Below are 23,636 nucleotides of genomic sequence, written 5' to 3'. Positions count from 1 at the left end.
CCTGCGCGTCATTTTCTCCCCCTAGCAGCGGACCGGAAACGATCAGAAGAAATCAGATGTCAGGAGCTAGTTGGTAGTAGTGCTCTCACAAGGGCGCCGGGATTAGGGGATTCCACCACAGAGTCCCGGAGCAGAGTGCTCTGCCCGGGACTCCGGCTCTGGGGAAAACCCTGACAACACTGTCCATATATGGACAGTGATGTCAGGGGGATTCCACACACTGTCCATATATGGACACTGATGGCAGGGGATTCAACAGAGTCCTGGAGCAGATCCCATTACTCGCGCTGTGAGCGGGACTCCTGGTCTGCGGAAGACCCTGACAACACTGTCCATATATGGATAGTGATGGCAGGGGATTCCTCACACTGTCTATATACGGACAGTGATGGCAGGGGATTCCAAAAAATGTCCATATATGGACACAGATGGCAGGGGAATCCACAGAGTCCTGGAGCAGATCCTATTACTAGCGCTCTGCCCGGGACTCCGGCTCTGCGGAAGACCCTGACAACACTATCCATATACGGACAGTGATGGCAGGGGATTCCACACACTGTCCATATATGGACAGTGATGGCAGGGGATTCCACACACTGTCCATATATGGACACTGATGACAGGGGATTCCACAGAGTCCTGGAGCAGATCCTATTACTAGTGCTGTGCCCGGGACTGCGGCTCTGGGGGAAGACCCTGACAACACTGTCCATATATGGACAGTGATGTCGGGGGATTCCACAGAGTCCCGATGCAGAACCTATACTAGCGCTCTGCCCAGGACTCCGGCGGAAGTATATGGACAGCAATGTCAGGGATTCCACACACTGTCCATATTTGGACAGTGATGTCAGGGGATTCCCCAAAGTCCCAGAGCAGAGCCTATTCTAGCGCTCTACCTGAGACATAACATTTTCCTCCTCAAATCAAATGACAACTCTGCCAGGAATCTGATAAAACACTATGAGAATGAATAATAAGTTCAGCTAAGGTTATACTACTACCCCTAAGTTTCACAGGCTATCACTATGGTTCCGGAATATGTACTGTATGCATTGGGCCGGGTTCCCATGTAGTATAAACGCTGCGGAATTTCCGCAATGGAATTACGTGGAGGAAATTCTGCAGCATTTACAGTAGCAGCAAAGTGAATGAGATGCCGAAAATATAATGCCCACGCTGCGCAAAAAAAACCGCAGCAAAAGCGTTCATAAGTTGACCTGCTTTGAGGATTTTGATTTTAAAGCATGTTGATTTTGTGCTGCGTTTTCGTTGCTTTTCAGTTGCGGGATTTACCCATTAGGTTAAATGGGGATGTAAAACCTGCATCAAATAGCCAAGTGTTGGGACATTTGCGGCAGAAAAGCGGAGATTGAGCTGCTAAAATCTCAACTCAGGGGAAAAAATAACATATCTAAAAACTTTTTTTTGTTAAAATGACTTAATATTATACTTACCACCGATGCGTTGTCATAGCGAGGCTTTCTTCTGTTCTTCCAGGCCGGCCTCCTGGGATGATGTTTCATCCCATGTGACTGCTGCAGCCAATCAAATGGGCTGCAGCGTCATCCCCATAGGCCAGACAGGAACGTGTCGCCATGACTACAGCCCAGGTTACGTATGAGCTTTTTTTTTTCTCAAGCACTGCTTTCCGAAGCAGAAATTCTGCCCGAAAAGCTGCACTACAATGTGGTATGGTTTTTCAGAAGGAATGCGCTGTGGGTTCTAGGTCGGATACGCTGCGTAGTTTTATGCAAATTAAGAGAGTTCCATTACATGAGTCCGATCTCATTTTTGCTTAAAAAATAAAGTCTCATATAGTACGTGTTTTAACGTGTGTGTGTGTGTGTGTGTGTGTGTGTGTGTGTGTGTGTGTGTGTGTGTGTGTGTGTGTGTGTGTGTGTGTGTGTCCATACATATACGGCTATGTTCAGTGCGAAGTACGGGCAAATATAGGACATGTGCGTTTCACGCAGCGGACATATGCTGCGTGAAATTGACTGACAGTCTTAACGGCCCCATTCATTAACATAGGTCCGTGCGGTGCTCGTGAAATTCACGCGCGTAGCGCGGACGTATAACATGTTCGTGTGAATAAAGCCTAATAGCGTACAGAGAGGAACACTTTTTTTTTTCTTATAAGCAGAGTCAATGGGTGACGTATGCCTCTGTATGCCTATACAGTGGCTTTCATCAGAGGTATATAAACGGGAGTATTTTACTGATGTATACTGCAAAAGCAGTGTGAACAGGGTCTTAGTCAAATGTCGGGGTAGATGGCCACAATCTAATGTGTATGGGGGCATACAAACGGTTACTGATGCATGTTGCGTGATGCTACATATTAGGGGAAATAAGTATCGAGCTGGACGCTATAAAACGTCAAAAAGACATTATAGACATTGGCACCAAAGTCTTTCGCTCCACATTTATGAACAAATTCCACTATCTTTTGGAACAACTCCAAAATTTTAAATAAAGATGAAGTCAATTGCATATAATACACGGCTGAAATATTCCAGGAGCCAAAGACAACGCAAATAGAAACACAATGCTACTGGCATCTAACTTTTTGGTATGTTTTTGATTGGGGACTAATTCTTGCCAAATTCCCTGTGACATGATCCAAAGGGCATCTCCCCTTCTCAATTTCCCCTGAATGCCGCGGTCAGCTTTTAATCACAGCATTCAGGAGAATAGCGGCAGTGATGAGAGGTTTCTCTGATCTCCGCCGTTACAGCGGGGCTGTGGCTGTGTAATACAACCATTGCCCCGCTCCTGACAATAAGTGCGCGCGCGGTCAGCATGAGGTGATGCGCCCGGCGCTGCACTAATGAGCATCAGGGCAGGCACCGAAGACAGACCATGGGAGTGTTTTTCAGTGCGCACTCCCATGTTCTGTCTTCAGTGCCGCCGCTCATTAGTGCAGCACTGGTCGCATCACATCATGCGGACCACGTGCGCACTTCTCAGGAGCAGGGCAATGGCTGTATTACACAGCTGCAGCCCCGCTCTTATACATTCATGTATTACTATACATAGCTGTGCGGCCGCATAGCTTAGTATCGAAATACATGAAATAATGGTAGCGAACCGTTTGAGGGTGCCCGGTATCTAAACAGTATTGAAGTTTCGATGCATCGTGTATCCCTAGTATGTACTATGAATATTAGTGCAAATGAGCAATAATAAACTGTTCATGTAATGTTTCCAGCTATAATAAAACTTGTTTATACTGCACCATCATCGGATACAGAAACCTGCTCGAGCAAGTTTTTGAAGGAATACTATACCTGGAAACTAATGTCAAAGTAAACAGCACATAAACTTCCTCACATGGTTTGTCACTCTGCAGGACTTTCTGCATGTTATACTAAAACAAGAGGTCTTATTGAAATCCTGTTGAGAAAACAGAGGTTAATTTCCCGCTGATCTGTTCCATTTTCGACTGACAAACGGGACGGGGCTTAATGATATGTGTGTCCTACTGCAGACAGGACAGAGGGAGGAGGCTCCTGCTGCAGCCAAATATCTTATAGCCAGACACGGGATTGTGAGGAGGAGGAATAGAAGTGGCGGAGGAGTGATAGCTGATCTCCTGGGACATATATAGGAGAATTCTTTATATATATTTCCCAGTATTAATTGCAATATGAGACAAAATAGAATCAAAAGAAAAGAGGAGATTAAAAGGGTAGGAGGTGCTGGAATTTTTTTCTTGTGCATTTTGTATGTTTAGCTTTTCTTTAACACGTCCAAGGAAAAAAAAAAAGTTTTAGAACTGTAAATGATGCTAGATCAATAATACACAATAAAAAAAGCAAAAAGTTTTTTGCTCAGATTTGCCGTATGAAATGTAAAATTCTGTTAGATATTCCATAGAAGCAGTAATAAAGAAAACTGACAGTTTCAGTTTGTAGTCTGTTGCTTAAGGACATCTGACAGAATTTTTAGTTATGTGGTGAATCTCAGTTTAAAACCTGTCCAGAGGTACCATGAACGCCATTTCAAATTCAAATAAACTTAATTTTCTATTCATAAAATGATGGAAGTGTCAGCTTGATTTTAGATGCTGAAGAGAAACTGTGGAAAATTTAAATTAACGTTTTTATTGCATATTAAAGTGGTTGCCTAATTGGACAACCCCTTTTCAGAATGCATTAGCCACAACATTCACTATGAGGCCGGGTTCACACGCAGCATATCCGTCCTGTGCGAAAAACTGCACCAAACTGTGGTGCAGTTTTCCGCCCGAAATGACCGCTGCGGAAAACTGCAGCACTTACTCGGCCTGCTAGCAGGCCGGCCTCCTGGGATGACGTATTATCCCATGTGACCACTGCAGCCTGTGATTGGCCGGCATTCTGACGTCGCCCAGGCCGGCCTCCTGGGATGATGTTTCATCCCAGATGACCGCCGTTACAGCCTGTGATTGGCTGCAGCGGTCACATGGGATGAAACGTCATCCCAGGAGGCCGTGCTGGAGGAAGGAACACAGACTTCTGGGTAAGTATCATGCTTTATTTTTTCTAAGTTGCGTTTTTTGCGGCAGTATCGCTGCGAACACGCCGCAAAAAAGCAACAACTGCTATTTGCTGCAGGATTTAGCTCCCCCATTGAATTCAATGGGGAATTCCCACAACAAATAAGCAGCGTTTACGCAAAATACAAATCGACAGGCTGCGGAATAAATTTCTGCACCGCAGGTCAATTTCTGAGCGGTTTTGCCGCTCAGTATTTATGCAGCGTCTGGATGAGATTTGTTCAATCTCATACACTTTACTATTACTGTATTCTGCTGCTTTTTTTCCATCCGCAATTCCGGACGGAAAAAAAGCAGCAATTCCGCAATGTGTGGACAAGCCCTTACTAACAAAAAATATATATATGTGTGTGTGTGTGTGTTTGCAGACTGTTTGTGAGGAACATCTAACAGAATTTTAAATGTCATGCGGCAAAACTCGTGAGCAGTCAGCTCTCCCCAGCTTCCCAGCATATGCGCGACTGCCTTGTATTGCAAAATGGAAGTCATGGGACACCCATTCTTCCAATTAATGAGGGTCACAGTGATGAGACACCCATCTATTAGACTTTTTTTTTCTTCATTGTATCATTCATTTAGGTCTTTTTCACACAAACTTTTATCATCTTAAAATGCATGCAAAAAATGCCATGCGTTTCAAGAATATTTTTTGTTTAGTGTCATTTTGTACGTGCGTTTTCCCTGCCATTACTGAAGTACTAGTGAGAAGCCTATGGAAATGCCACACCATGATAAAATTGTACATCATGGTGCGTGGGGTTGTGGGTATTAGCTGTGCATTACAGCTGACACCTCGCACTAACAGCAGGCATCGGAGTGAACACTGATCTCGGTCGTTAAGCCACTTGGACGCCATGGTCAAAAGCAACCGCCACATCTAAGCCGCTAGAAAGAGGGGATAGCCCCCTCCGTCTGAAATTTACCAGTCTGGAAAGCTTTACAAAGCCATTGCCAAGGCTCTGGGACTCCAGTGAACCATAGTGCTATCCACAAATGGAGAAAACTTGGAACTGTGGTGATTCTTATCAAAAATGGTCGACCCACCAAAGAGCACATTAATGACTCATCCGGGGGAGAGGGTGTCACAAAAAACACAGACGAACATCTAAAAAACTGCAGGCCTTACTTGCCTCAGTTGAGCTCAATGTACACGATTCCACAATAACAAATACACTGGGCAAAGACGGCATCCATGGGAGAGTTACAAGGTGCAAACAACTGCTGACCAAAAAGAACGTGAAAGCTACTTCCGCATTTGCCAAAAATACAAAAAACAAAAACACATAGATGGCACTCAAGAGACTTTTGGAATAATATTCTGGGGGCTGATGAGTCAAAGGTAGAACCTTTTAGAAGACATGGGTCTCGTTACATCTGCCGTAAAGCTAACACCGCATTTCCCAACAAGATCATCATACCAATAGTCAAACATGGTAAAATTGTGATGGCACACAAGAAAAGTCCACCTCTAAATGACTTAAAAGAAACAAAATTAAGGTTTTGGATTGGCCGAGTCAAGGTCCTGACTTGAATCTCATTGAGATACTGTGGAAACACCTCAAAACCGGGTCACACAGCTCAGTATAATACTACATGAATGTAGTTAGAGCGGGGCTGCGGCTGTGTAATACAGTCATTGCCCCGCTCCTGAGTCCTGACAAGTGTGTGCGTGCGGTCAGCATGATGTGATGCGACTGGCGCCGCAATAATGATTGCTGGCACTGAAGACAGAGCATGGCGGGCGCACTGGAAAACATCCCCAAGTTCTGTGTTCAGTGCCTGCGTCGCCGCTCATTAGCGCAGCGCCGGCCGCATCACCTTATGCTGACCGTGCGCATACACTTATTGTCAGGAGCGGGGCAATGGCTGTATTACGCTCTAATGGCAGAGATCAGAGAAACCTCTCATCTCTGCTGCTATTCAAACAAAGCAGCATTCAAGGGGTAAATGAGAAGGGGGGATGCCCTTTGGATCGCGTCACAGGGAATCCCTGTGAAGTGATCGAGGGACAAACCATATATCATCAGACAGTCCAGGGTCCATTGAAGGACCCCAGGGCTGTCTGACCATATTTCCAGTTGTTAGGGCATACTTCGTTATGTCCTATCAACTGCCTGTGTACTATCAGTACATAGATATTTGCCAGTACATTAAAGTTTAAAAAAAATAAAGTGATGTTAAATAAAATAAACCATACATTTTTTACAATAAACATTAAAGTAAGTCTCAATACATAAAATACACATTCTGTATCGTCGCGACCGTAATAACAAATTGACAGCGTCATTTATGAGGTTTACGCGGTTATAAAATAAAAACAGCTTTCTTTCACTTATTAATGTACGGCACGAGGTATTATGAATTTTGAACCTCCATGTGCCTCACATTAATAGAAATTAACCCCATCATGTACCTTACACATTACCCCAATGTTGTACATTATGACTGAGGAACATGATGGGGTTAATTACTATTAATGTGAGGCGCATGGGGGTTCAAAATTCATCACATCACGTGCCTCACATCAGAAAATGGAAGAACTTTTTTTATTATTGTTGGCAAATTATCGTTTTGGTATCAAGTATCGCAATACTACACAAAGTATCGTTATCGAAGTCCAAATTCTGGTATGGTGACAACCCTACCCCAAACCATGTCTGAATGGACTTCCGTTTGTGCACTAGGACACAATTATGTTGAACTAGGACTCAGTCATGGTGAAACGGCCTTTCCCAAACGGTCGCCACAAAGTTTGAAGCATACGATTGTCTACAATTTCTTTGTATGCTGTTGCATTAGCAATGCCCTCCACTGGAAAAAAGAGGCCAGCCTCAAATACTGAAAAACAGTCCTAAACTATTATCCTTTCTCTACCAAATTATGCAGTAGGCATTATGAATTGCGTTAAGTAGCGTTCTCCTGGCATCCGCCAAACCCAAATTAATCTGACTGCCATATAGTAAAACATGATACATCACACCAGAGAACACTTTCCCTACTTTAAAGTCTAGTGGCGGCGTGCTTTACACCACTCCAACCAACGGTTGGCATTGCACGTGGTGATCTTAGGCTTGTGTGCAGCTGCTGAACCATGGAAACCCATGAGATGTGATGAGGATAAAGGTGTTTCAGCACTTGGTGGCCTCGCTGTTGCTGCTCCTAGACGCTTTCACTTCACAATAAGGCTGGGTTCACACAGAGTTTTTTGCAGGAGGAAAATGTGCCTCAAAATTGGAGACAGATTTTGCTCTGCCTGAACGCCAATTTTCATCCGCGGCCATTGATGTCAATGGGAGGTCAGAGGAGTAAACGCCCGAAGATAGGGCATGTCACTTCTTTTTCCCGCGAGACGGTTTTTCCGCTCGCGGGAACAAAGCGCCTCCGCCTCCCATTGAAATCAATAGGAGGCATTTTGGGCCGTTTTTTGGTGCCGTTTCCGACTCAAAAAATTCTGTGTGAACTCCCCCTAATAGAACTTACATTTGATCTAGCAGATAAGAAATTTTACAAACTAAGGGCGGATTTACAAAAAATGCGGTTTCTGTTTGCAATCATAGTTTGCCTGCTGTTGCGCGAATCACGCGCATCCCACGGAGGTGCCTCCGTGTGGCATGAGTGATTTTCACGCACCCATTGACTTCAATGGGTGCGTCATGTGCGAAAAACACAGAAATATAGGACCGGTCATGAGTGTTACGCAGTGGACTCACGCTGCGCTAAAATCACTGACAGTCTGCACTGCCCCATAGACTAGCATAGGTCCGCGCGACGCGCGTGAAAAGCACACGCGTTGCACGGACGTATTACACGTTTGTGTAAATCCGCCCTTAGACTTTGTCCACATCTGCACTAGGGCTTCGTTCCGGAGTGGTGTCTGTCAGGGTGTGATGTGAACGAAGCCTAACCTGTGGTAAAGGTGGAATCCTATGACAGCCATGTTTAACCCTTCAGTGACCAGCCTATTTTGGGCCTTAATGACAGAGCGATTTTTTCCGTTTTTTGAGCGTTGCTTTTTAACCCGTAGGGGCACCAGGACGCAACTGTACGTCCATGCGGCCAGTGTCTTAGCGCACAGGGACGTACAGTTACTGTGTGGTTCCCAGTGCACACTGTCGGCGACACGTAGATTTTCACAAATGAAATCCGCAGCGTAATACAGTACCAAGTAATCTCATCTACACATTGCAGAATTTTTCCACACGGAAAGCCAAGCATGTGGTGTACAAGCTCATAGAGTTTCTATTGAATCCGTACACCGCTAAGGCAAAAGCAGAGAAAAGTTAATAGAAGTGAAGTGGTACAGCACTCACCCGAGCGCTTCTGTAGTTTCGTTTTAGCGATCGGGGGGGGGTCTCAGTTCTCGGACCAAGACTTCTGACCTGTCACAAGTTGTTTTTTTTTTGTTTTTTTAAAGTTACCCTTTAAGGCCTTGTTCACACGGCCCGTATTTGACGTGTTTTATGCTCTGAAAAACACACGCTTTAAGTTTCCCATTGAGATCAATGGGATAACGCATTATAGTGCATACGTCGCATTTAAAAACCGAGTCTTGTAAAACAAGAAGATTCAGGTAAATTCTTGTGGCGTAAAACTCGCCAAGAACGCGCCTATTTCCCATAGTCAATGGGAGTCTTAATTATGCCCCAAAAAACACATCAAAAACGCGCAAAAAAAACGCAACAAAAATTTGTATTTTAAAAAACGCTTTACAAAAACGGTAGCGTTTTTGACCCGTTTACACGTTGGTTTTTTTTAAGCGCCGTGTGAACAAGGCCTAACAAATTTTTAAATGCGCCGCATAAATGGACAAATTGCATGGATTGCAGATTTTCCCCATTGAGTCAAAATCCACAACAAATTCCAATTATTGCGGATTATTTGTTGATCCGCAGCAAATTCCACAAGTCAAGAAGATTAAAAAAAACATATCTCCAAAGTTTTTTACCTCCCTTGGCACACCTGTAGCAACGCATACCTACACGACCGAACTCCAGTGATGACATGTCGTGTCGACACGTGACTGCCATAAAACATCATCACAGGAGGCAGGGTGTACAGAGACTAGCTGGGGAGAGCAGCGACGTGTTGTTACGGTAGTGCCAGGAAAGGGGAATACCATTTTTTTTGGGCCTTTTTTCTTTTTGTAACTACCTGCATATGTAACGCAAATCCGCGACAACTCACCACAAAATCTGCATCAAAAGGGGCGAAATCTGCAGCAGAGATGCTGTGAAATTGAAACGTTTGCACCGCAGGTAAATTTCCATGCAGAAAAATACAGCAGCATGTAGATGAGATTTGTTCAAATCTAATTTACATGGGTAGCACTGTATTCCGCTCCAGAATTGTCCAGAACAGATAATAAACTTGCTTCCATTTCAAATGTCCAAGAGGGATCACAGAGCCAGTCCGTCTGTATTACATTTCAGCTTCTATACTTTTCTATGGTTAGAAGCAGGAGGATAAAACAGGACGACCATGCCACTGGGTGAGAAAAGCAGCCGAAGTCAGAAAGATTAAAAAAAAGGAAAGGTAAATAAATGCACTAACAGCTGATTTGACTTGTTTTTTTATTGCTTGTCAAGATGTTACACGTTGAGGCTGGGTTCACACGACCTATTTTCAGGCGTAAACGAGACGTATTATGCCTCGTTTTACACCTGAAAATAGGGCTACAATACGTCGGCAAACATCTGCCCATTCATTTGAATGGGTTTGCCGACGTACTGTGCAGACGACCTGTCATTTACGCGTCGTCGTTTGACAGCTGTCAAACGACGACGCGTAAATGGACTGCCTCGGCAAAGAAGTGCAGGGCACTTCTTTGCCACGTAATTTGAGCCGTTCTTCATTGAACTCAATGAAGCACAGCTCAAGATTTATGAGCGTCTCAGACGGCTCACAAAATGCGAGGAGGAGCATTTACGTGTGAAACGAGGCAGCTGTTAACCGTCTGTCTTTTCACACGTAAATGCCTCTCATCGTGTGAACATACCCTAAGAGTCATAATCCAACTTTTCCTACTGAACTGCATTGGTAGTATAATAGAAGAATGGTTCTTGAATATACAATAATTGTAATGATGTACACGTCCATCTAAGGCAGGGGTCTCAAACACACGGCCTGCATGCGGCTGTCATCTGCGGCCTGCGGGGCACCATAGCTCCCTCAAGAGAGGAGAGAGAGGACCGAAGGAGGAGTGCACCGGCGCTCCTTCATGACGACCCAGAGCAGAGCTTATACTAGCGCTCTGCTCCGGGACTCCTGCTCTGAGGAAACCCCTGACATCATTGTCCATATATGGACAGTGATGTTAGGAGAAGAGCTGGAGTCCCAGGCAGAGCGCTAGTAGACAGTGACGTCAGGGGCTCCTCCAGCAGAGGAATCCCCAGCCCAAACGTCGGAAACGCTCTGGCTGGGGATTCCACTCCTAGAGGGAGCCCCAATGGAGATATCTACAGGGAGGTGTCTGTGTGTGTGGCATTACCTACAGAGGGCACTGTGGCATTATCTACAGAGGGCACTGCGGCACTATCTAAAAAGGGGTTACCGAATCTTCATATTCTTGTTTCTGCTGAACGCTGCCAACGGAGCAGCCAGACTGCATTTAGCAACACTTAGGGTATGTGCACACGCAAACACAAAAGCGTCTGAAAATACAGAGGGAAAACAGCTCCTGATTTTCAGACGTTATTTACGCCAGTAGATAAAAAGAAACACCTCCAGCTCACCTTCGTTGCAGATGTAGTTCTAGGGGTAGTCGTGCACGGATCCTTGTGTCGGCACACAGTAGACAAGACCAGAGAAAATTGGGTTTGGATCCAGCACAGACGATTCAGTAAAATGGAAGGGATATTTCCAAGTTTAATGGGGCAGGATATAGTTTGTCACTAATTCGTTAAGAAATAGCAGGATATAGTTTATCACGTTGGTTATTGCATACAATTAGTATTCAACATTATCCACAAAAAATTCTTTTTCCTTATGACACTAATTCACATTGCGTTCAGACGCGTTTTTTTGGTGCGTTGTTCAAAAGTCCATATATGAGCAAATCTAGAGCTCTAGGATTTCTTTTAAAAATACATAGAAGGCGGTGGGCACGTGAGGTTCAAGCCAGTACTGTAGTATACAAAAGTAGATAAAAAGAAACACCTCCAGCTCACCTTCGTTGCAGATGTAGTTCTAGGGGTAGTCGTGCACGGATCCTTGTGTCGGCACACAGTAGACAAGACCAGAGAAAATTGGGTTTGGATCCAGCACAGACGATTCAGTAAAATGGAAGGGATATTTCCAAGTTTAATGGACTTTATTCCTGATTTTAACTTGCCAATTATACTGGCCCATTAAACTTGGAAATATCCCTTCCATTTTACTGAATCGTCTGTGCTGGATCCAAACCCAATTTTCTCTGGTTATTTACGCCACTTACGTTTTTCGCTGCATTTTTTACGGCCGTTTTTGGAGCTGTTTTTCTATAGTCAATAAAAAACGGCTCCAAAAAAGTCTCTTTACGGCGTTTCTTCGGAAAAGAACGCAGTTTTTCCCATTGAAATCAATGGGCAGATGTTTGGAGGCATTCGGCTTCCGATTTGTCAGCGGTTTTTCGGGACGTTTACGGCTGAAAACACTCCGTGTGAACATACCCTTAGGGTATGTTCACACGCTTACTAAAAAACGTCTGGAAATACGGAGCTGTTTTCAAGGGAAAACAAACTCGCGTTTTTTACGGCCTTTTTTCTATAGAGTCAATGAAAAACTGCTCGAAAACGTTTCAAGAAGTGACATGCACTTCTTTTTACGGGGCGTCTTTTTACGCGCCGTTCTTTCAAATGCGGCTGTCAACTTCACATTTTTTCCATGTGCGGCCCACTTACCCGGCCGAGTTTGAGACCCCTGATCTAAGGCTAGGAATACACAGCGATTTTGGTTGTGCGACGTGAAGATCCCAATGTCGATGTGGTCGCTATGCGGCATGAGACATGACAGTCACCAAAAATCCAATCCTGATGGATTTTTTTTTTTTATCGCGACTTTAAAGAGGCTCTGTCACCACATTATAAGTGTCCTATCTCCTAGATAAGGAGATGGGCGCTATAATGTAGGTGACAGTAATGCTTTTTATTTAAAAAATAAAGATTTTTACCACTTTATTAGCGTTTTTAGATTCATGCTAATGAGTTGCTTAATACCCAAGTGTGCGTGTTTTACTTTAGACCAAGTGGGCGTTGTACAGAGGAGTGTATGACGCTGACCAATCAGTGACCAATCAGCGTCATGCACTCCTCTCCATTAATTTACACAGCGCATATGGATCCTTTTAGATCGCTATGTGCTGTCTTAGGCCTCATTTACACGAGCGTGTGCGTTTTGCGCGCGCAAAAAAACGCAGCGTTTTGCGTGCGCAAAAGGCACTTGACAGCTCCGTGTGTCATCCGTGTATGATGCGCGGCTGCGTGATTTTCGCGCAGCCGCCATCATAGAGATGAGGCTAGTCGACGCCCATCACTGTCCAAGGTGCTGAAAGAGCTAACTGATCGGCAGTAACTCTTTCAGCACCCTCGATAGTGAGTTCCGATCACAATATCGAGCAACCTGTGAATCAAAAAAAGACGTTCATACTTACCATGAACTTCCTGCTTCCTCCAGTCCAGTCTCCCGGCCGTTGCCTTGGTGACGCGTCCCTCTCTTGTCATCCGGCCCCGCCTCCCAGGATGACGCGGCAGTCCATGAGACCGCTGCAGCCTGTGCTTGGCCTGTGATTGGCTGCAGCTGTCACTTGGACTGAATTGTCATCCCGGGAGGTCGGACTGGAGGAAGAAGCTGGGAGTTATCGGTAAGTCAGAACTTCGTTTTTTTTTTTACACGTATATGTATAATGTGATCGGAAGTCACTGTCCATGGTGCTGAACCAATTTAACTCTTTCAGCACCGTGAACAGTGACTGTCTCCTGACGTCGCGTACCCGAACATTTTTTGCCGGGTTCGGTCAAAACGAGTTCGGCCGAACCCGGTGAAGTTCGGTACGCTCATCTCTAATTTGACACTCCGTTTGGATGTTTGTAAACAGAAAAGCACGTGGTGCTTTTCTGTTTACATTCATCCTTTTGACAGCTCTTGCGCGAATCACGCAGTTCGCACGGAAGTGCTTCCGTGCGGCTTTCACGCACCCATTGACTTCAATGGGTGCGTGATGCGCGAAAAACGTAGAAATTTAGAACATGTCGTGAGTTTTACGCAATGCACTCGCGCTGCGCGAAATTCACGCATCGTCTAAACTGCCCCATAGAGTAATATAGGTGTGTACGACATGCGTGCAAAGCACGCGCGTCGCACACGCGTATATTACACTCGTGTAAATGAGGCCTTATACTAACACATTAACGATACTGAAGTGTTTAGACAGTGAATAGACATTCGACGGGATGTCTATTCACAATCTCTGCACTTCGTTACTCTGTCTGTAGTAGTTACAGCAGAGGACGCGCAATCTCGCGAGATTACGCGGTAAATGACAGGTTACAACGAGATCACGCTTCCTCGGCTGTAACTACCACAGAAACAGTAACGAAGTGCAGAAATTGTGAATAGACATCCCGTGGAATGTCTATTCACTGTCTAAACACTTCAGTATTGTTAATGTGTTAGTATAAGGGTATGTTCACACGACAGCGTCCGTAACGGCTGAAATTACGGGGATGTTTTCAGGAGAAAACATCCCCGTAATTTCAGCCGTAACAGCATGTGCAGGCGCTTGAACGCTGCGTCCATTACGGACGTTATTGGCGCTGCTTTTCATTGGAGTCAATGAATAACGGCTCCAATTACGCCCCAAGAAGTGACAGGCCACTTCTTTGACGCGGGCGTCTATTTACACGCCGTCATTTGACAGCGGCGCATTTTTCGGACGTAATTCGGGGCAAAAACGCCCGAATTACGTCCGTAATTAGTGTGTGTGAACATACCCTAAGACAGCACATAAGGATCGAACAGGATCCCTATGTGCTGAGGTAATGAATGGAGAGGAGTGCATGACGCTTATTGGTCAGCGTCATACACTCCTCTGTACAACGCCCACTTGGTCTAAAGTAAAAATACACCCAGTTGGGCATTAACCCCTTAAGGACACGGCCAATTTTGGCCTTGAGGACAGAGCAATTTTATTACATTTCCCTCTTTGCATCCTGACGCTCATAACTCTTATTTTTTGTACGATGAAGTTGTATGAGACTTTGTTTTTTGCGGGACGAGTTGTACTTTATGTAGGTACCATTTTTTGGTACAAATACATTATCGTTTAATTTCTATAAATTTTTATTTTGGCGAAAATGCAGAAAAAAAAAGCAGTTCCGCTGCAGTTTTAATATTTATTTTTTTACACCATACACCGATCATCATTAACCTCTTAACGCCAAAGGACGGATATATCCGTCCTCAGCAGCTGCTAGTTCGCGCAGGAGGGCGGATATATCCGTCCTGTGATCGCGTGGGTACTGACAGTGTACACACGCGATCAGCGGCAGGAGCACGGCTGTTATACTCAGCCTGGCTCCTGCTGCAACTGCCGGAATCGAAGCGCGCTCCGATTCCGGCAGTTTAACCCATTAAATGCCGCTGTCAATAGTGACAGTGGCATCTAATGTGTTTGACAGAGGGAGGGAGCTCCCTCTGTCACCCGATCGGCGCCCCCGCAAACAAATCGCGGGTTGCCGTCGGGTTTCCATGACAGCCGGGGGTCTAACAAAGACCCCCAGGTCTGTCTTCCGCAACTGCCTGTTAGGCGATGACGTAGGCATGACCTAACAATAATGCTTTGGTATACTAAGTATATCAAAGCATTATATATGCGATCGGCACATCGCATAGTGAAGTCCCCTGGTGGGACTAAAAAAAAATATGTCAATCAGTTAAATAAAGTTTGTTAAAAAAAAATAATATATAATTACAGTGAAAATCAAATAAAAGCCCAAAAAGTGGTTTTATTTAGTAAAAGTGTCAAAACAAATCACACATACACATATATGGTATCCCCGCGATTGTAACAACTTGACCAATAAAATGAACACATTAATTAAACCGCCGGATGAACGGCGTCCAAAAAAAATGCAAAAAACAACGGCAAAATTCGCTCTTTTCTCCCATTCCCCCCATAAAATATTAAATAAAAATTAATCTATAAGTCCTATGTACCCCAAAATAGTACTAATGAAAACTACACATTGGCCCGCAAAAATCAAGCCCACGTACGGACACATCAACGGAAATATAAAAACGTTACGTCTCTTGGAATGCGGCGATGCAAAAACAAGTAATTTTTTTCTAAAAGGCTTTTTATTGTGCAAACGTAGGAAAAACATATAAAACCTTTACATATTTGGTATCCCCGTAATCGTGCCGACCCATAGAATAAAGTTAACATGTTATTCACGCTGCATAGTAAACGGCGTAAATTTATAACGTGAAAATTAATGCTGGAATAGCTGCTTATTTTCAATACTCTCCTAAAATAAAGTTAATCAATATATTATAAGCATCTAAAAATGGTACAATTACAAAATACAACTCGTCCCGCAAAAAACAAGCCCTTATACGGCTATGTCGACGGAATAAAAAAAAAATTATGACTCTTGGAATGCGACCGTGAGAAAACAAAAAATAATCCTTGGTCATTAACGTGCAAAATGGCCCGGTCATTAAGGGGTTAATAATGTTATACATTTGTTGTACAGGTTGATACCAAATATGTCTATATTATTTCATGTTTTGGGACTTATATTTTAAAAAGTTTATTTATTATAAAAAATGTGTGTTTGTGTATTTTTTTTACTTTTTATTTATCATTATTTTTTTTTTACATTCATTTAACTTTTTTTTTTAATCCCATAAAGGGATTTATCATTTTGATTTTGTAACTTTAATGTACTGGCATAGATCTATATGCCAGTACATTAGCCTGTTACGGATTGTACACAGGCAGTTGTTAGGGCATACCTCAGTATGCCCTAACAACAGGAAATATGTTCAGACAGCCCTGGGGTCCTTCATGGACCCTGGGCTGTCTGGCCATATGAGTTGTGGGCTTTGATCGCGTCACAGTTATTTTCTGTGACGCGATCAATGTGCAGTCCCCCCTCTTTGAATGCCGCAATCAGCTTTCATCGCGGCATTCAAAGGGTTAACGGCGGAGAGAAGATGTTTCTCTCCTCTCCGCTGTCAGAGCGGGGCCGTGGCTGTGTATTACAGCCGTTGCCCCGCTCTAGATCGCGCGCACAGAGACGGCTGTCACACAGGACGAGTATGCTCGTCCTAATGCGCGAAGTGCTCGCCGCTCAGGACGAGCATACTCGTCCTGTGTCGGCAGCCAGTTAAGCAACTCATTAGCATAAATCGAAAACGCTAATAAAGTGGTAAAAATAGATCGTTTAAATAAAAAGCATTACTGTCACCTACATTATAGCGCCCATCTCCTTATGTAGGAGACAGGACACTTATAATGTGGTGACAGAGTCTCTTTAACTTGCTTGCAACCTCTCTGGGAATTGGTTGTTTGTTTTTTTTGGTTGCGCGACAAATCGCAAAGAAAGTTTTGGTTGCACAACTTGTCTGAGACTTGCTATTGCTCTATCATCAAAGTCACTGTGTAGCCCAAGCCTTATGCCACAGGTCAGCAACCTTTCGGGCTGTTGTGAAACTACAATTCCCAGCATGCCCTGACAGTAGTTGTACAGCAGCTGGAGTGCTGAACCATTGGCTACCATTCCTCCTCCCAGTTATCCAGCTATTTATGTAAGGATGTGTAGTATATTATACATCAGGACACACAGAGAAACGTACACATGTTATTGTAAAACATATTGGGGAGATCAATACTGACAATTATCCACAGGATAAGTGATCGTCTGTTCGCTGGGGGCCACAGCGACGTACTCTGCTGTTTCGGTCACTCCCAAAGACTTTGGATGGAGCGGCAGCGTGCATGCTTGACCGCCACTCTATTCAAAGTACTCCTTACTGCAAGGGGTGCAGTGAGAAACAGGGGGTTCGGGTCCCCTGTTCTTTCGATTAGTTGAGGTCCCAACTGTGGGGCCATAGAAATCAAACAAACAATCATCACCTAATCTGTGAATAGGTGATGATTCTCGATTCTGGTACAACCCCTTTAAAGATAGACAGTACAAGGTCTCACGTACACGTCAGTATTCTGGTCAGTATTTGGAAGCCAAAACCAGGAGTGGGTCCAGGGTCCATGGGAAAATAGGACATGTCCTATCTTTTCACGCATCCCTCCATAGACTCTCAACTGTCGTTTTTCACGTCCGTGGTGCGCAACACTCGTGTAAATAAAGGCCTTAATGTGAGGCACATGGAGGTTCAAAATTCATAATTCCTCGTGCCTCACATTAATAAGTGCAAGAAAGCAGTTTTATTTTATTTTTTAACAGCGTAAACCTCTATTATTACGGTCTTGACGATACTGAATGTGTGTATATTTTATGTATTGAGACTTATTTTAATGTTTATTTTAAAAAACGTGTGTACATTTTTTATTTAAAGTGTAGCTAAACGTTCGGAAAACTTCTGACATGTCTGGATTGGTGGCGGTCCGAGCACTGAGACCCCCACCAATCGCTAAAACGAAGCAGCTGAAGTGCTCGTGTGAGCGCTCAGCTGCTTCGTGTCTGTTCGGCTTTTTCCAGAAATAAATGTATAGGTGTACGGACTTAATACAAAGTCTATGAGCCCGTACTGCGATACATCGGCTTTCCGGAAAAAGCCGAACAGAAACGAAGCAGCTGAGCGCTCACACGAACACTTCAGCTGCTTCGTTCTAGCGATTGGTTGGGGTCTCCGTGCTCAAACCCCCACCAATCCAGACATGTCAGAATTTTGGTAGAACGTTTAGCTACACTTTACCATTACTTTTTTTTTAAATCAATTTAATGTACTGGTTTGTGTGTAATATATATATGCCAGTACAATATCCTGTATACTGATAGTAAACAGGCAGTTTTTAGGACATACCTCAGTATGCCCTAACATCAGGAAATATGGTCAGACAGCCCTGGGGTCCTTCAACGGACCTTGGGCTGTCTGCCCATATATGGTATGTCCCTCGATCGCGCCTGACGCGATCCAAAGGGCATTCCCCTTCTCATTTTCCCCTTGAGTGCTGCAGTCAGGTTTGATTGCAGCATTCAAGGGAATAGCGGCAGAGATCAGAGGTTTCTCTGATCTCCGCCGTTAGAGCGGGGCTGCGGCTGTGTAATACAGCCATCGCCCCGCTCCTGACAATCAGTGTGAGTGAGCGGTCAGCATGAGGTGACGCGGCCGACGCTGCACTAATGAGCAGCGGCGCATGCACTCAAGACAGAGAACATGAGGGTATTTTACAGTGCGCCCACCATGATCTGTCTAAAGTGCCAGCGCTCGTTAAGCGCTGGTCGCATCACATCATGCTGACCGCGCGCGCACACTTGTCAGTACTCAGGAGCGGGGCAATAGCTGTATTACACAGGTGCAGACCCGCTCTAACTACATTCATGTGTTACAATACTAAGCTGTGCTGTACAGCTCAGTATAAAAATACAGGAATTATTGGTATTGAACCGTTTGAGGGTGCATGGCATCAAAATAGTATCCATATTTCAATGCAACGTGCAACCCTAATTCAGATATGAATGATTTTACACGGAGCGTAACTGCATGTTCTATTTTGGTGCATTTTTGCTGATCATGCACCCAATGAAGTCAATGGGTGCGTGAAAATCACGGCCAGTACATGGACGTCTTCCGTGTGCTGTCCGTGATTCACCCACCAGTTGCTAAATAAATGCAAGGAAAGAAATAAAAAAGAAGCCTTACACGATTGATGAAAATACTGATCTGCCAAAATACAGTTATTAGCGCCTGTCTTCCTTTAAAGCGGAACTGCCAGATATAATTCCTGCACAGCATGCCCTGAGAACTGCATCATTTTATGACACTTTCTGTGATTTGGACATTTCAGCTCTCCTGACATGTTTTTTTTTAGTAAATACTTGTACTCTCACAAAAGAACATTTTTTACCATCTCTCATACCAATAATGTGTGTCCCTACACACTCATTGGGCAGGCAGACTATCTAGGGACAGGCCCCTTTGGCAAGAGAATGGTAACACCCAGATGTCAATGTATTCATAAATTTACAGCAGGAACAACAGAGGAACAGAAAACTACAGTTCTAAAAAAAAACGTGTTTCAGAATTGTTACTTCACGAGCAACGCAAATATTTACAAAAGTCAGGAGAGCGGACAGCTCCTCTTTAACTATACCCAGCAATGAAAACGTATATTGAACGATACATGTGAACCCCTTTCCATTTATCCTATTACGTCAGGTCAGCGGCACTGACGGGTTTAGTGTCAGCAGGTCAGACACGCATGATCGATCAGCTGTCGATCACATCTAAGTTATACTTCCATAGACATCAATCAAAAACATACGAACAAAGAACCTACGCTCACCCACCTTGCAGCTCCCTACCCAATATTGAAGTAGTTTCCTAGAAAGGTCCAAGTGAAAAGTAAAACCTTGAAAGCACTCAAGTTAAAACCCACATTTTATTGAGTCCCCGAGTTGCTATTCACAGACGTTGGTGGCATATCGCTAGGCTATGCCGTCAATGTCTGATGGGCAAGGGTTTGACCACTGTGATCCCTGCTTATCACTAGAAAGAAGTGGTAGCAGCACTAAGAAAACGCCATGACTCTACATCCTCTGTCGGATGGCTCTCCATTTTTTTTTTTTGGATGGCCGGCTATTAACTTGGATTCCTGCCAAGAGGACGTTTGCAGTATATACCAGTGATCAAATCCCAAGAAAGCAGGGGGAAAAAGTGTCATGTCGCGGTTTCCGCCTCTGACCTCCCATTGAAATCAATGGGAGGCAGAATAAAACTGTGGCACTCGTTTCTGAGCGTTTGTTGCAGCATATTTTTTGTCCATGGTCATTGCATTAGCATCAACGGCCACGGGCAAAAAACGTGGAAAAAAAATTCCTTCAGGAATTTTGAGGCAGATCTTGACCTGCCTGCCGCAGCTTTCGTGGTATTTTTCGCCCACGGCCAATGTGGACCGCGGAAAAAAAAAAAGCTTTTTCTGCCTCCCATTTCAATGGGAGGTCAGAGGTGGAACCGCGGCAAGAAAGACATGCTGCTCTTTTTTCCCGCAAGCGGCTAAAAGTCGCCTGTGGGTGGGGGGGAAAACGCCTCCGCCTATGTTGCAAATACGGACCGTAAAATTACATTTCCTGAGTGGCCCCCCCCCCGCATAGATCCATGAAAATCAAGGTTGTGTGCAATGGGCCATACAAATGAATGGGACAGTGTGCTCTGCAAAATTGCGGATAGTACACAATCAAAAAAGCAGGTGTGGATTAGGCGTAAGGCCATACTCACACGACCGTCAAATCGGCCGTGAAAAACATCAGTTTTTCACAGCCAATTTGCACCCGTGCGGGACCCGTTTTCACGGATCCCTCGTAGACTTAAGTCTACGAGGGATCTGGGCAAAAATAGGATAAGTCCTATTGTTCCCAGGCTGTTCACACGGTCCATTAAAAAAAAACAACCGTGTGAATAGCCCCATAGGCATGCATTCATTTTTATGCAGCCGTGTGACAGGCCGTTAAAAAAACACATGCCAATAATGCAGCACAACCTCATGCTTAGGAATCTGAGTCAACTCCAGGCACGTAACGGACTAGAAGCCAACAAGAAGATGGCTTCAGTAGCGGAGACATTGTCTACTTCACTTTGCCTTGTGCTTGTTTTATCCGTCATTACATAACACATCGCCACAGCCCTCAATGTGGCCAGACCAGATAAAGTTTTTGTCCACCCTAAAGGCGGTGATGTCATCAGAGAAAAATCAGCCTCAAGCATCTCCCTGCAAAGCGTCACCACCCAAGTAAACAACTCCAGCCCTCACCACACAGGCTGACCATAAATACCCCACTGACCTCGAAGGCAACCTAAAACTTCCTTGTTGTAAGCGAGTCACCTCAGCTGCCTATCCTGACAGCGCTAGGGGGACACAACCGTACACCAGACATTTACAGATGTTGTTGGCAAAGCTGAGAACGCTGATCTGTCAACAATGGATCTGAACGCACAGCAACGTGACATGTGGATAGCAAACTGAATCCACCTATGTACCATGCAAAACATCCACAATGCAAACACACTTGCAGCAGAGCCATGAGATTTATGGGAGCCCTGTACAAGATTCATGCATGCGTTAGGTGGGGCTGGAAAGCAAGTAAGGATAAAGACAATGAGAATGATTTTCTTTGTTATTTAATGTAAGTATGTGGTGGCACCAACCTTCCTCTAAGCTCCTTCCGCTGCCTTCCCAGGCCTCCCCTCCTCCCTCCAATAACATTTACAGTAACAAACACACATCCAGGCTGTTTGTCAGGAGAGGATAGTGGAGATCTGCAGCATTGCAGCACTCAAGATACAAACATAGAAATAGATAGAAAGCAGGAAACATTCCTAGCTGGGGCTCATTAGAGAGGTTAACCTTGGCACTGCCACCGGCATCACTAAGCAATGACTAGCGAAACAAGTCGCTGAAAAAGAATATTGCATTGTGGAGCCCATGTTATATGGACTGGAGTATTCACAGACCCTTACTAGTACCCCAATAAGACGCTGTTCAGACTCTCTAGGTACATCTGGGTGCGGGGCGGCTGCAATTTCACATCAGGCCTTCTACCATCTACAGTGGTTCTATACACAATGTAACAAACAAACGCTTTATCTGAACTCATATCAGGTAACCACCAGGTTCATACACAACCCTAGTGTCGGCATAATGGTGCCCATACACATGGCCATCAAATTCTATAGAATAAGACTAGGTTTCCATGACATTGTAGACAGCAACGAGCTGTCATGAGAATGACGGGCATCAGATGATCACTAATAAATGAAGTGGGCATGTTGGATATTTCTGCCCATTCCGCAGAGGCCGGGCGAGAAACTGGCTGAACATGGGTGACAAATCTGGGGTCAGGTCTGGGCATGCAACTCACTTTTTTGGCACCATATAATTGTTGATGGGGGTGCTGGCTGTTCTATAGTCCTACAAATGACTAGCCACCTGAACTTAGTGAGTATGGTTAGTACAGGGTGAGCCTCTCTGGTCAGTGAGATCTGACACATGATCATAGGGGTCAACTTTACCAAGACTCCATGACAGGAAACATACAATCATGTAGCAGGGCTGAATTTGTCATTTAACTCAAGATAATGCAATCCTATGTAAATTGATGACAGGAGGAGTGGTGACAAATAATAAACTTAGCTCTGCTACATCTGCTATGATGGCTATATGGGCTGTGCTGGGTTTGACACTTGCAGGTAGAGTAGTACCTGGCTGTCAGTGAGCACACTATGACTAGACACATATATGTGAGGCCTCGGGGAGTGTCCCCTTCCGAATAAAAATGACCCCAAGCACTGTGCTCTGCCCCCCGCCTCATGTTTACCCCAGGAGCAGAGAAAGGGCAAGGCCTGATCTTCTCCCTTCCCCATAGCTGGGCCTGAGAACATCCAGTGAGGTGCCACCCGCATCCCCCTCATGCGCCCGGGAGCTCAGACGACAAGTCCCAAACAAGAAGCCCATTTACCTTCTTTACATCGACGCTCTGGACGGCCTCGTACTGATCCCAAAAAACGAGCTGGGGAGGGGCAGCAAGAGGGCGCTGCGAGCACCGGAAACAAAGGCCGGCCCGGGGTGGTGTGGGCGGAGACAGGGGAGGAGCGGCTGCTGCTGTTACTAGTATCGGTGTGACCGGAGCTCCCGGCCTCCGCCTCTGGAAAGGCGGGCATAGCAAGCGAAAGATGGCGCCGTGCAGGGAACGGATGAGGTCGTCTCCGGTAGAGAACGCTACACAGGGAGGTTGTTGCCTTATTCAACCCGCCCTGTTCACCTCCCTGAACCCGACTCCGGTGCCGGGGTGTACACCCGGGGTGCGCGCTCCACCTTTAGGACTAAATGTCGCGTTATTACCTGTTCTGGCGCACTGTCCCCTCAGTGTCACTGGGA

The 23,636-nt window shown here is 45.0% G+C and overlaps 1 protein-coding gene across 1 annotated transcript in view; it reads right to left on the bottom strand.

The window, feature by feature from the left end:
• The window catches only part of TAOK1 (TAO kinase 1), a 106,116-nt gene extending 82,809 nt beyond the window's left edge, over positions 1–23,307 (bottom strand). The window contains exon 1 of the mRNA XM_075854307.1: positions 23,218–23,307. The gene's annotated coding sequence lies outside the window, so the exon portion shown is untranslated. The remainder of the gene's footprint in view (positions 1–23,217) is intronic.
• Positions 23,308–23,636: the final 329 nt, after the last annotated feature.

This window comes from Rhinoderma darwinii, chromosome 2 (assembly GCF_050947455.1).
Source record: "Rhinoderma darwinii isolate aRhiDar2 chromosome 2, aRhiDar2.hap1, whole genome shotgun sequence".
Lineage (NCBI taxonomy): Eukaryota > Metazoa > Chordata > Amphibia > Anura > Rhinodermatidae > Rhinoderma > Rhinoderma darwinii.
Note: the sequence above shows the minus strand (reverse complement) of the source record. Positions and strands in the feature narration are given on the sequence as shown.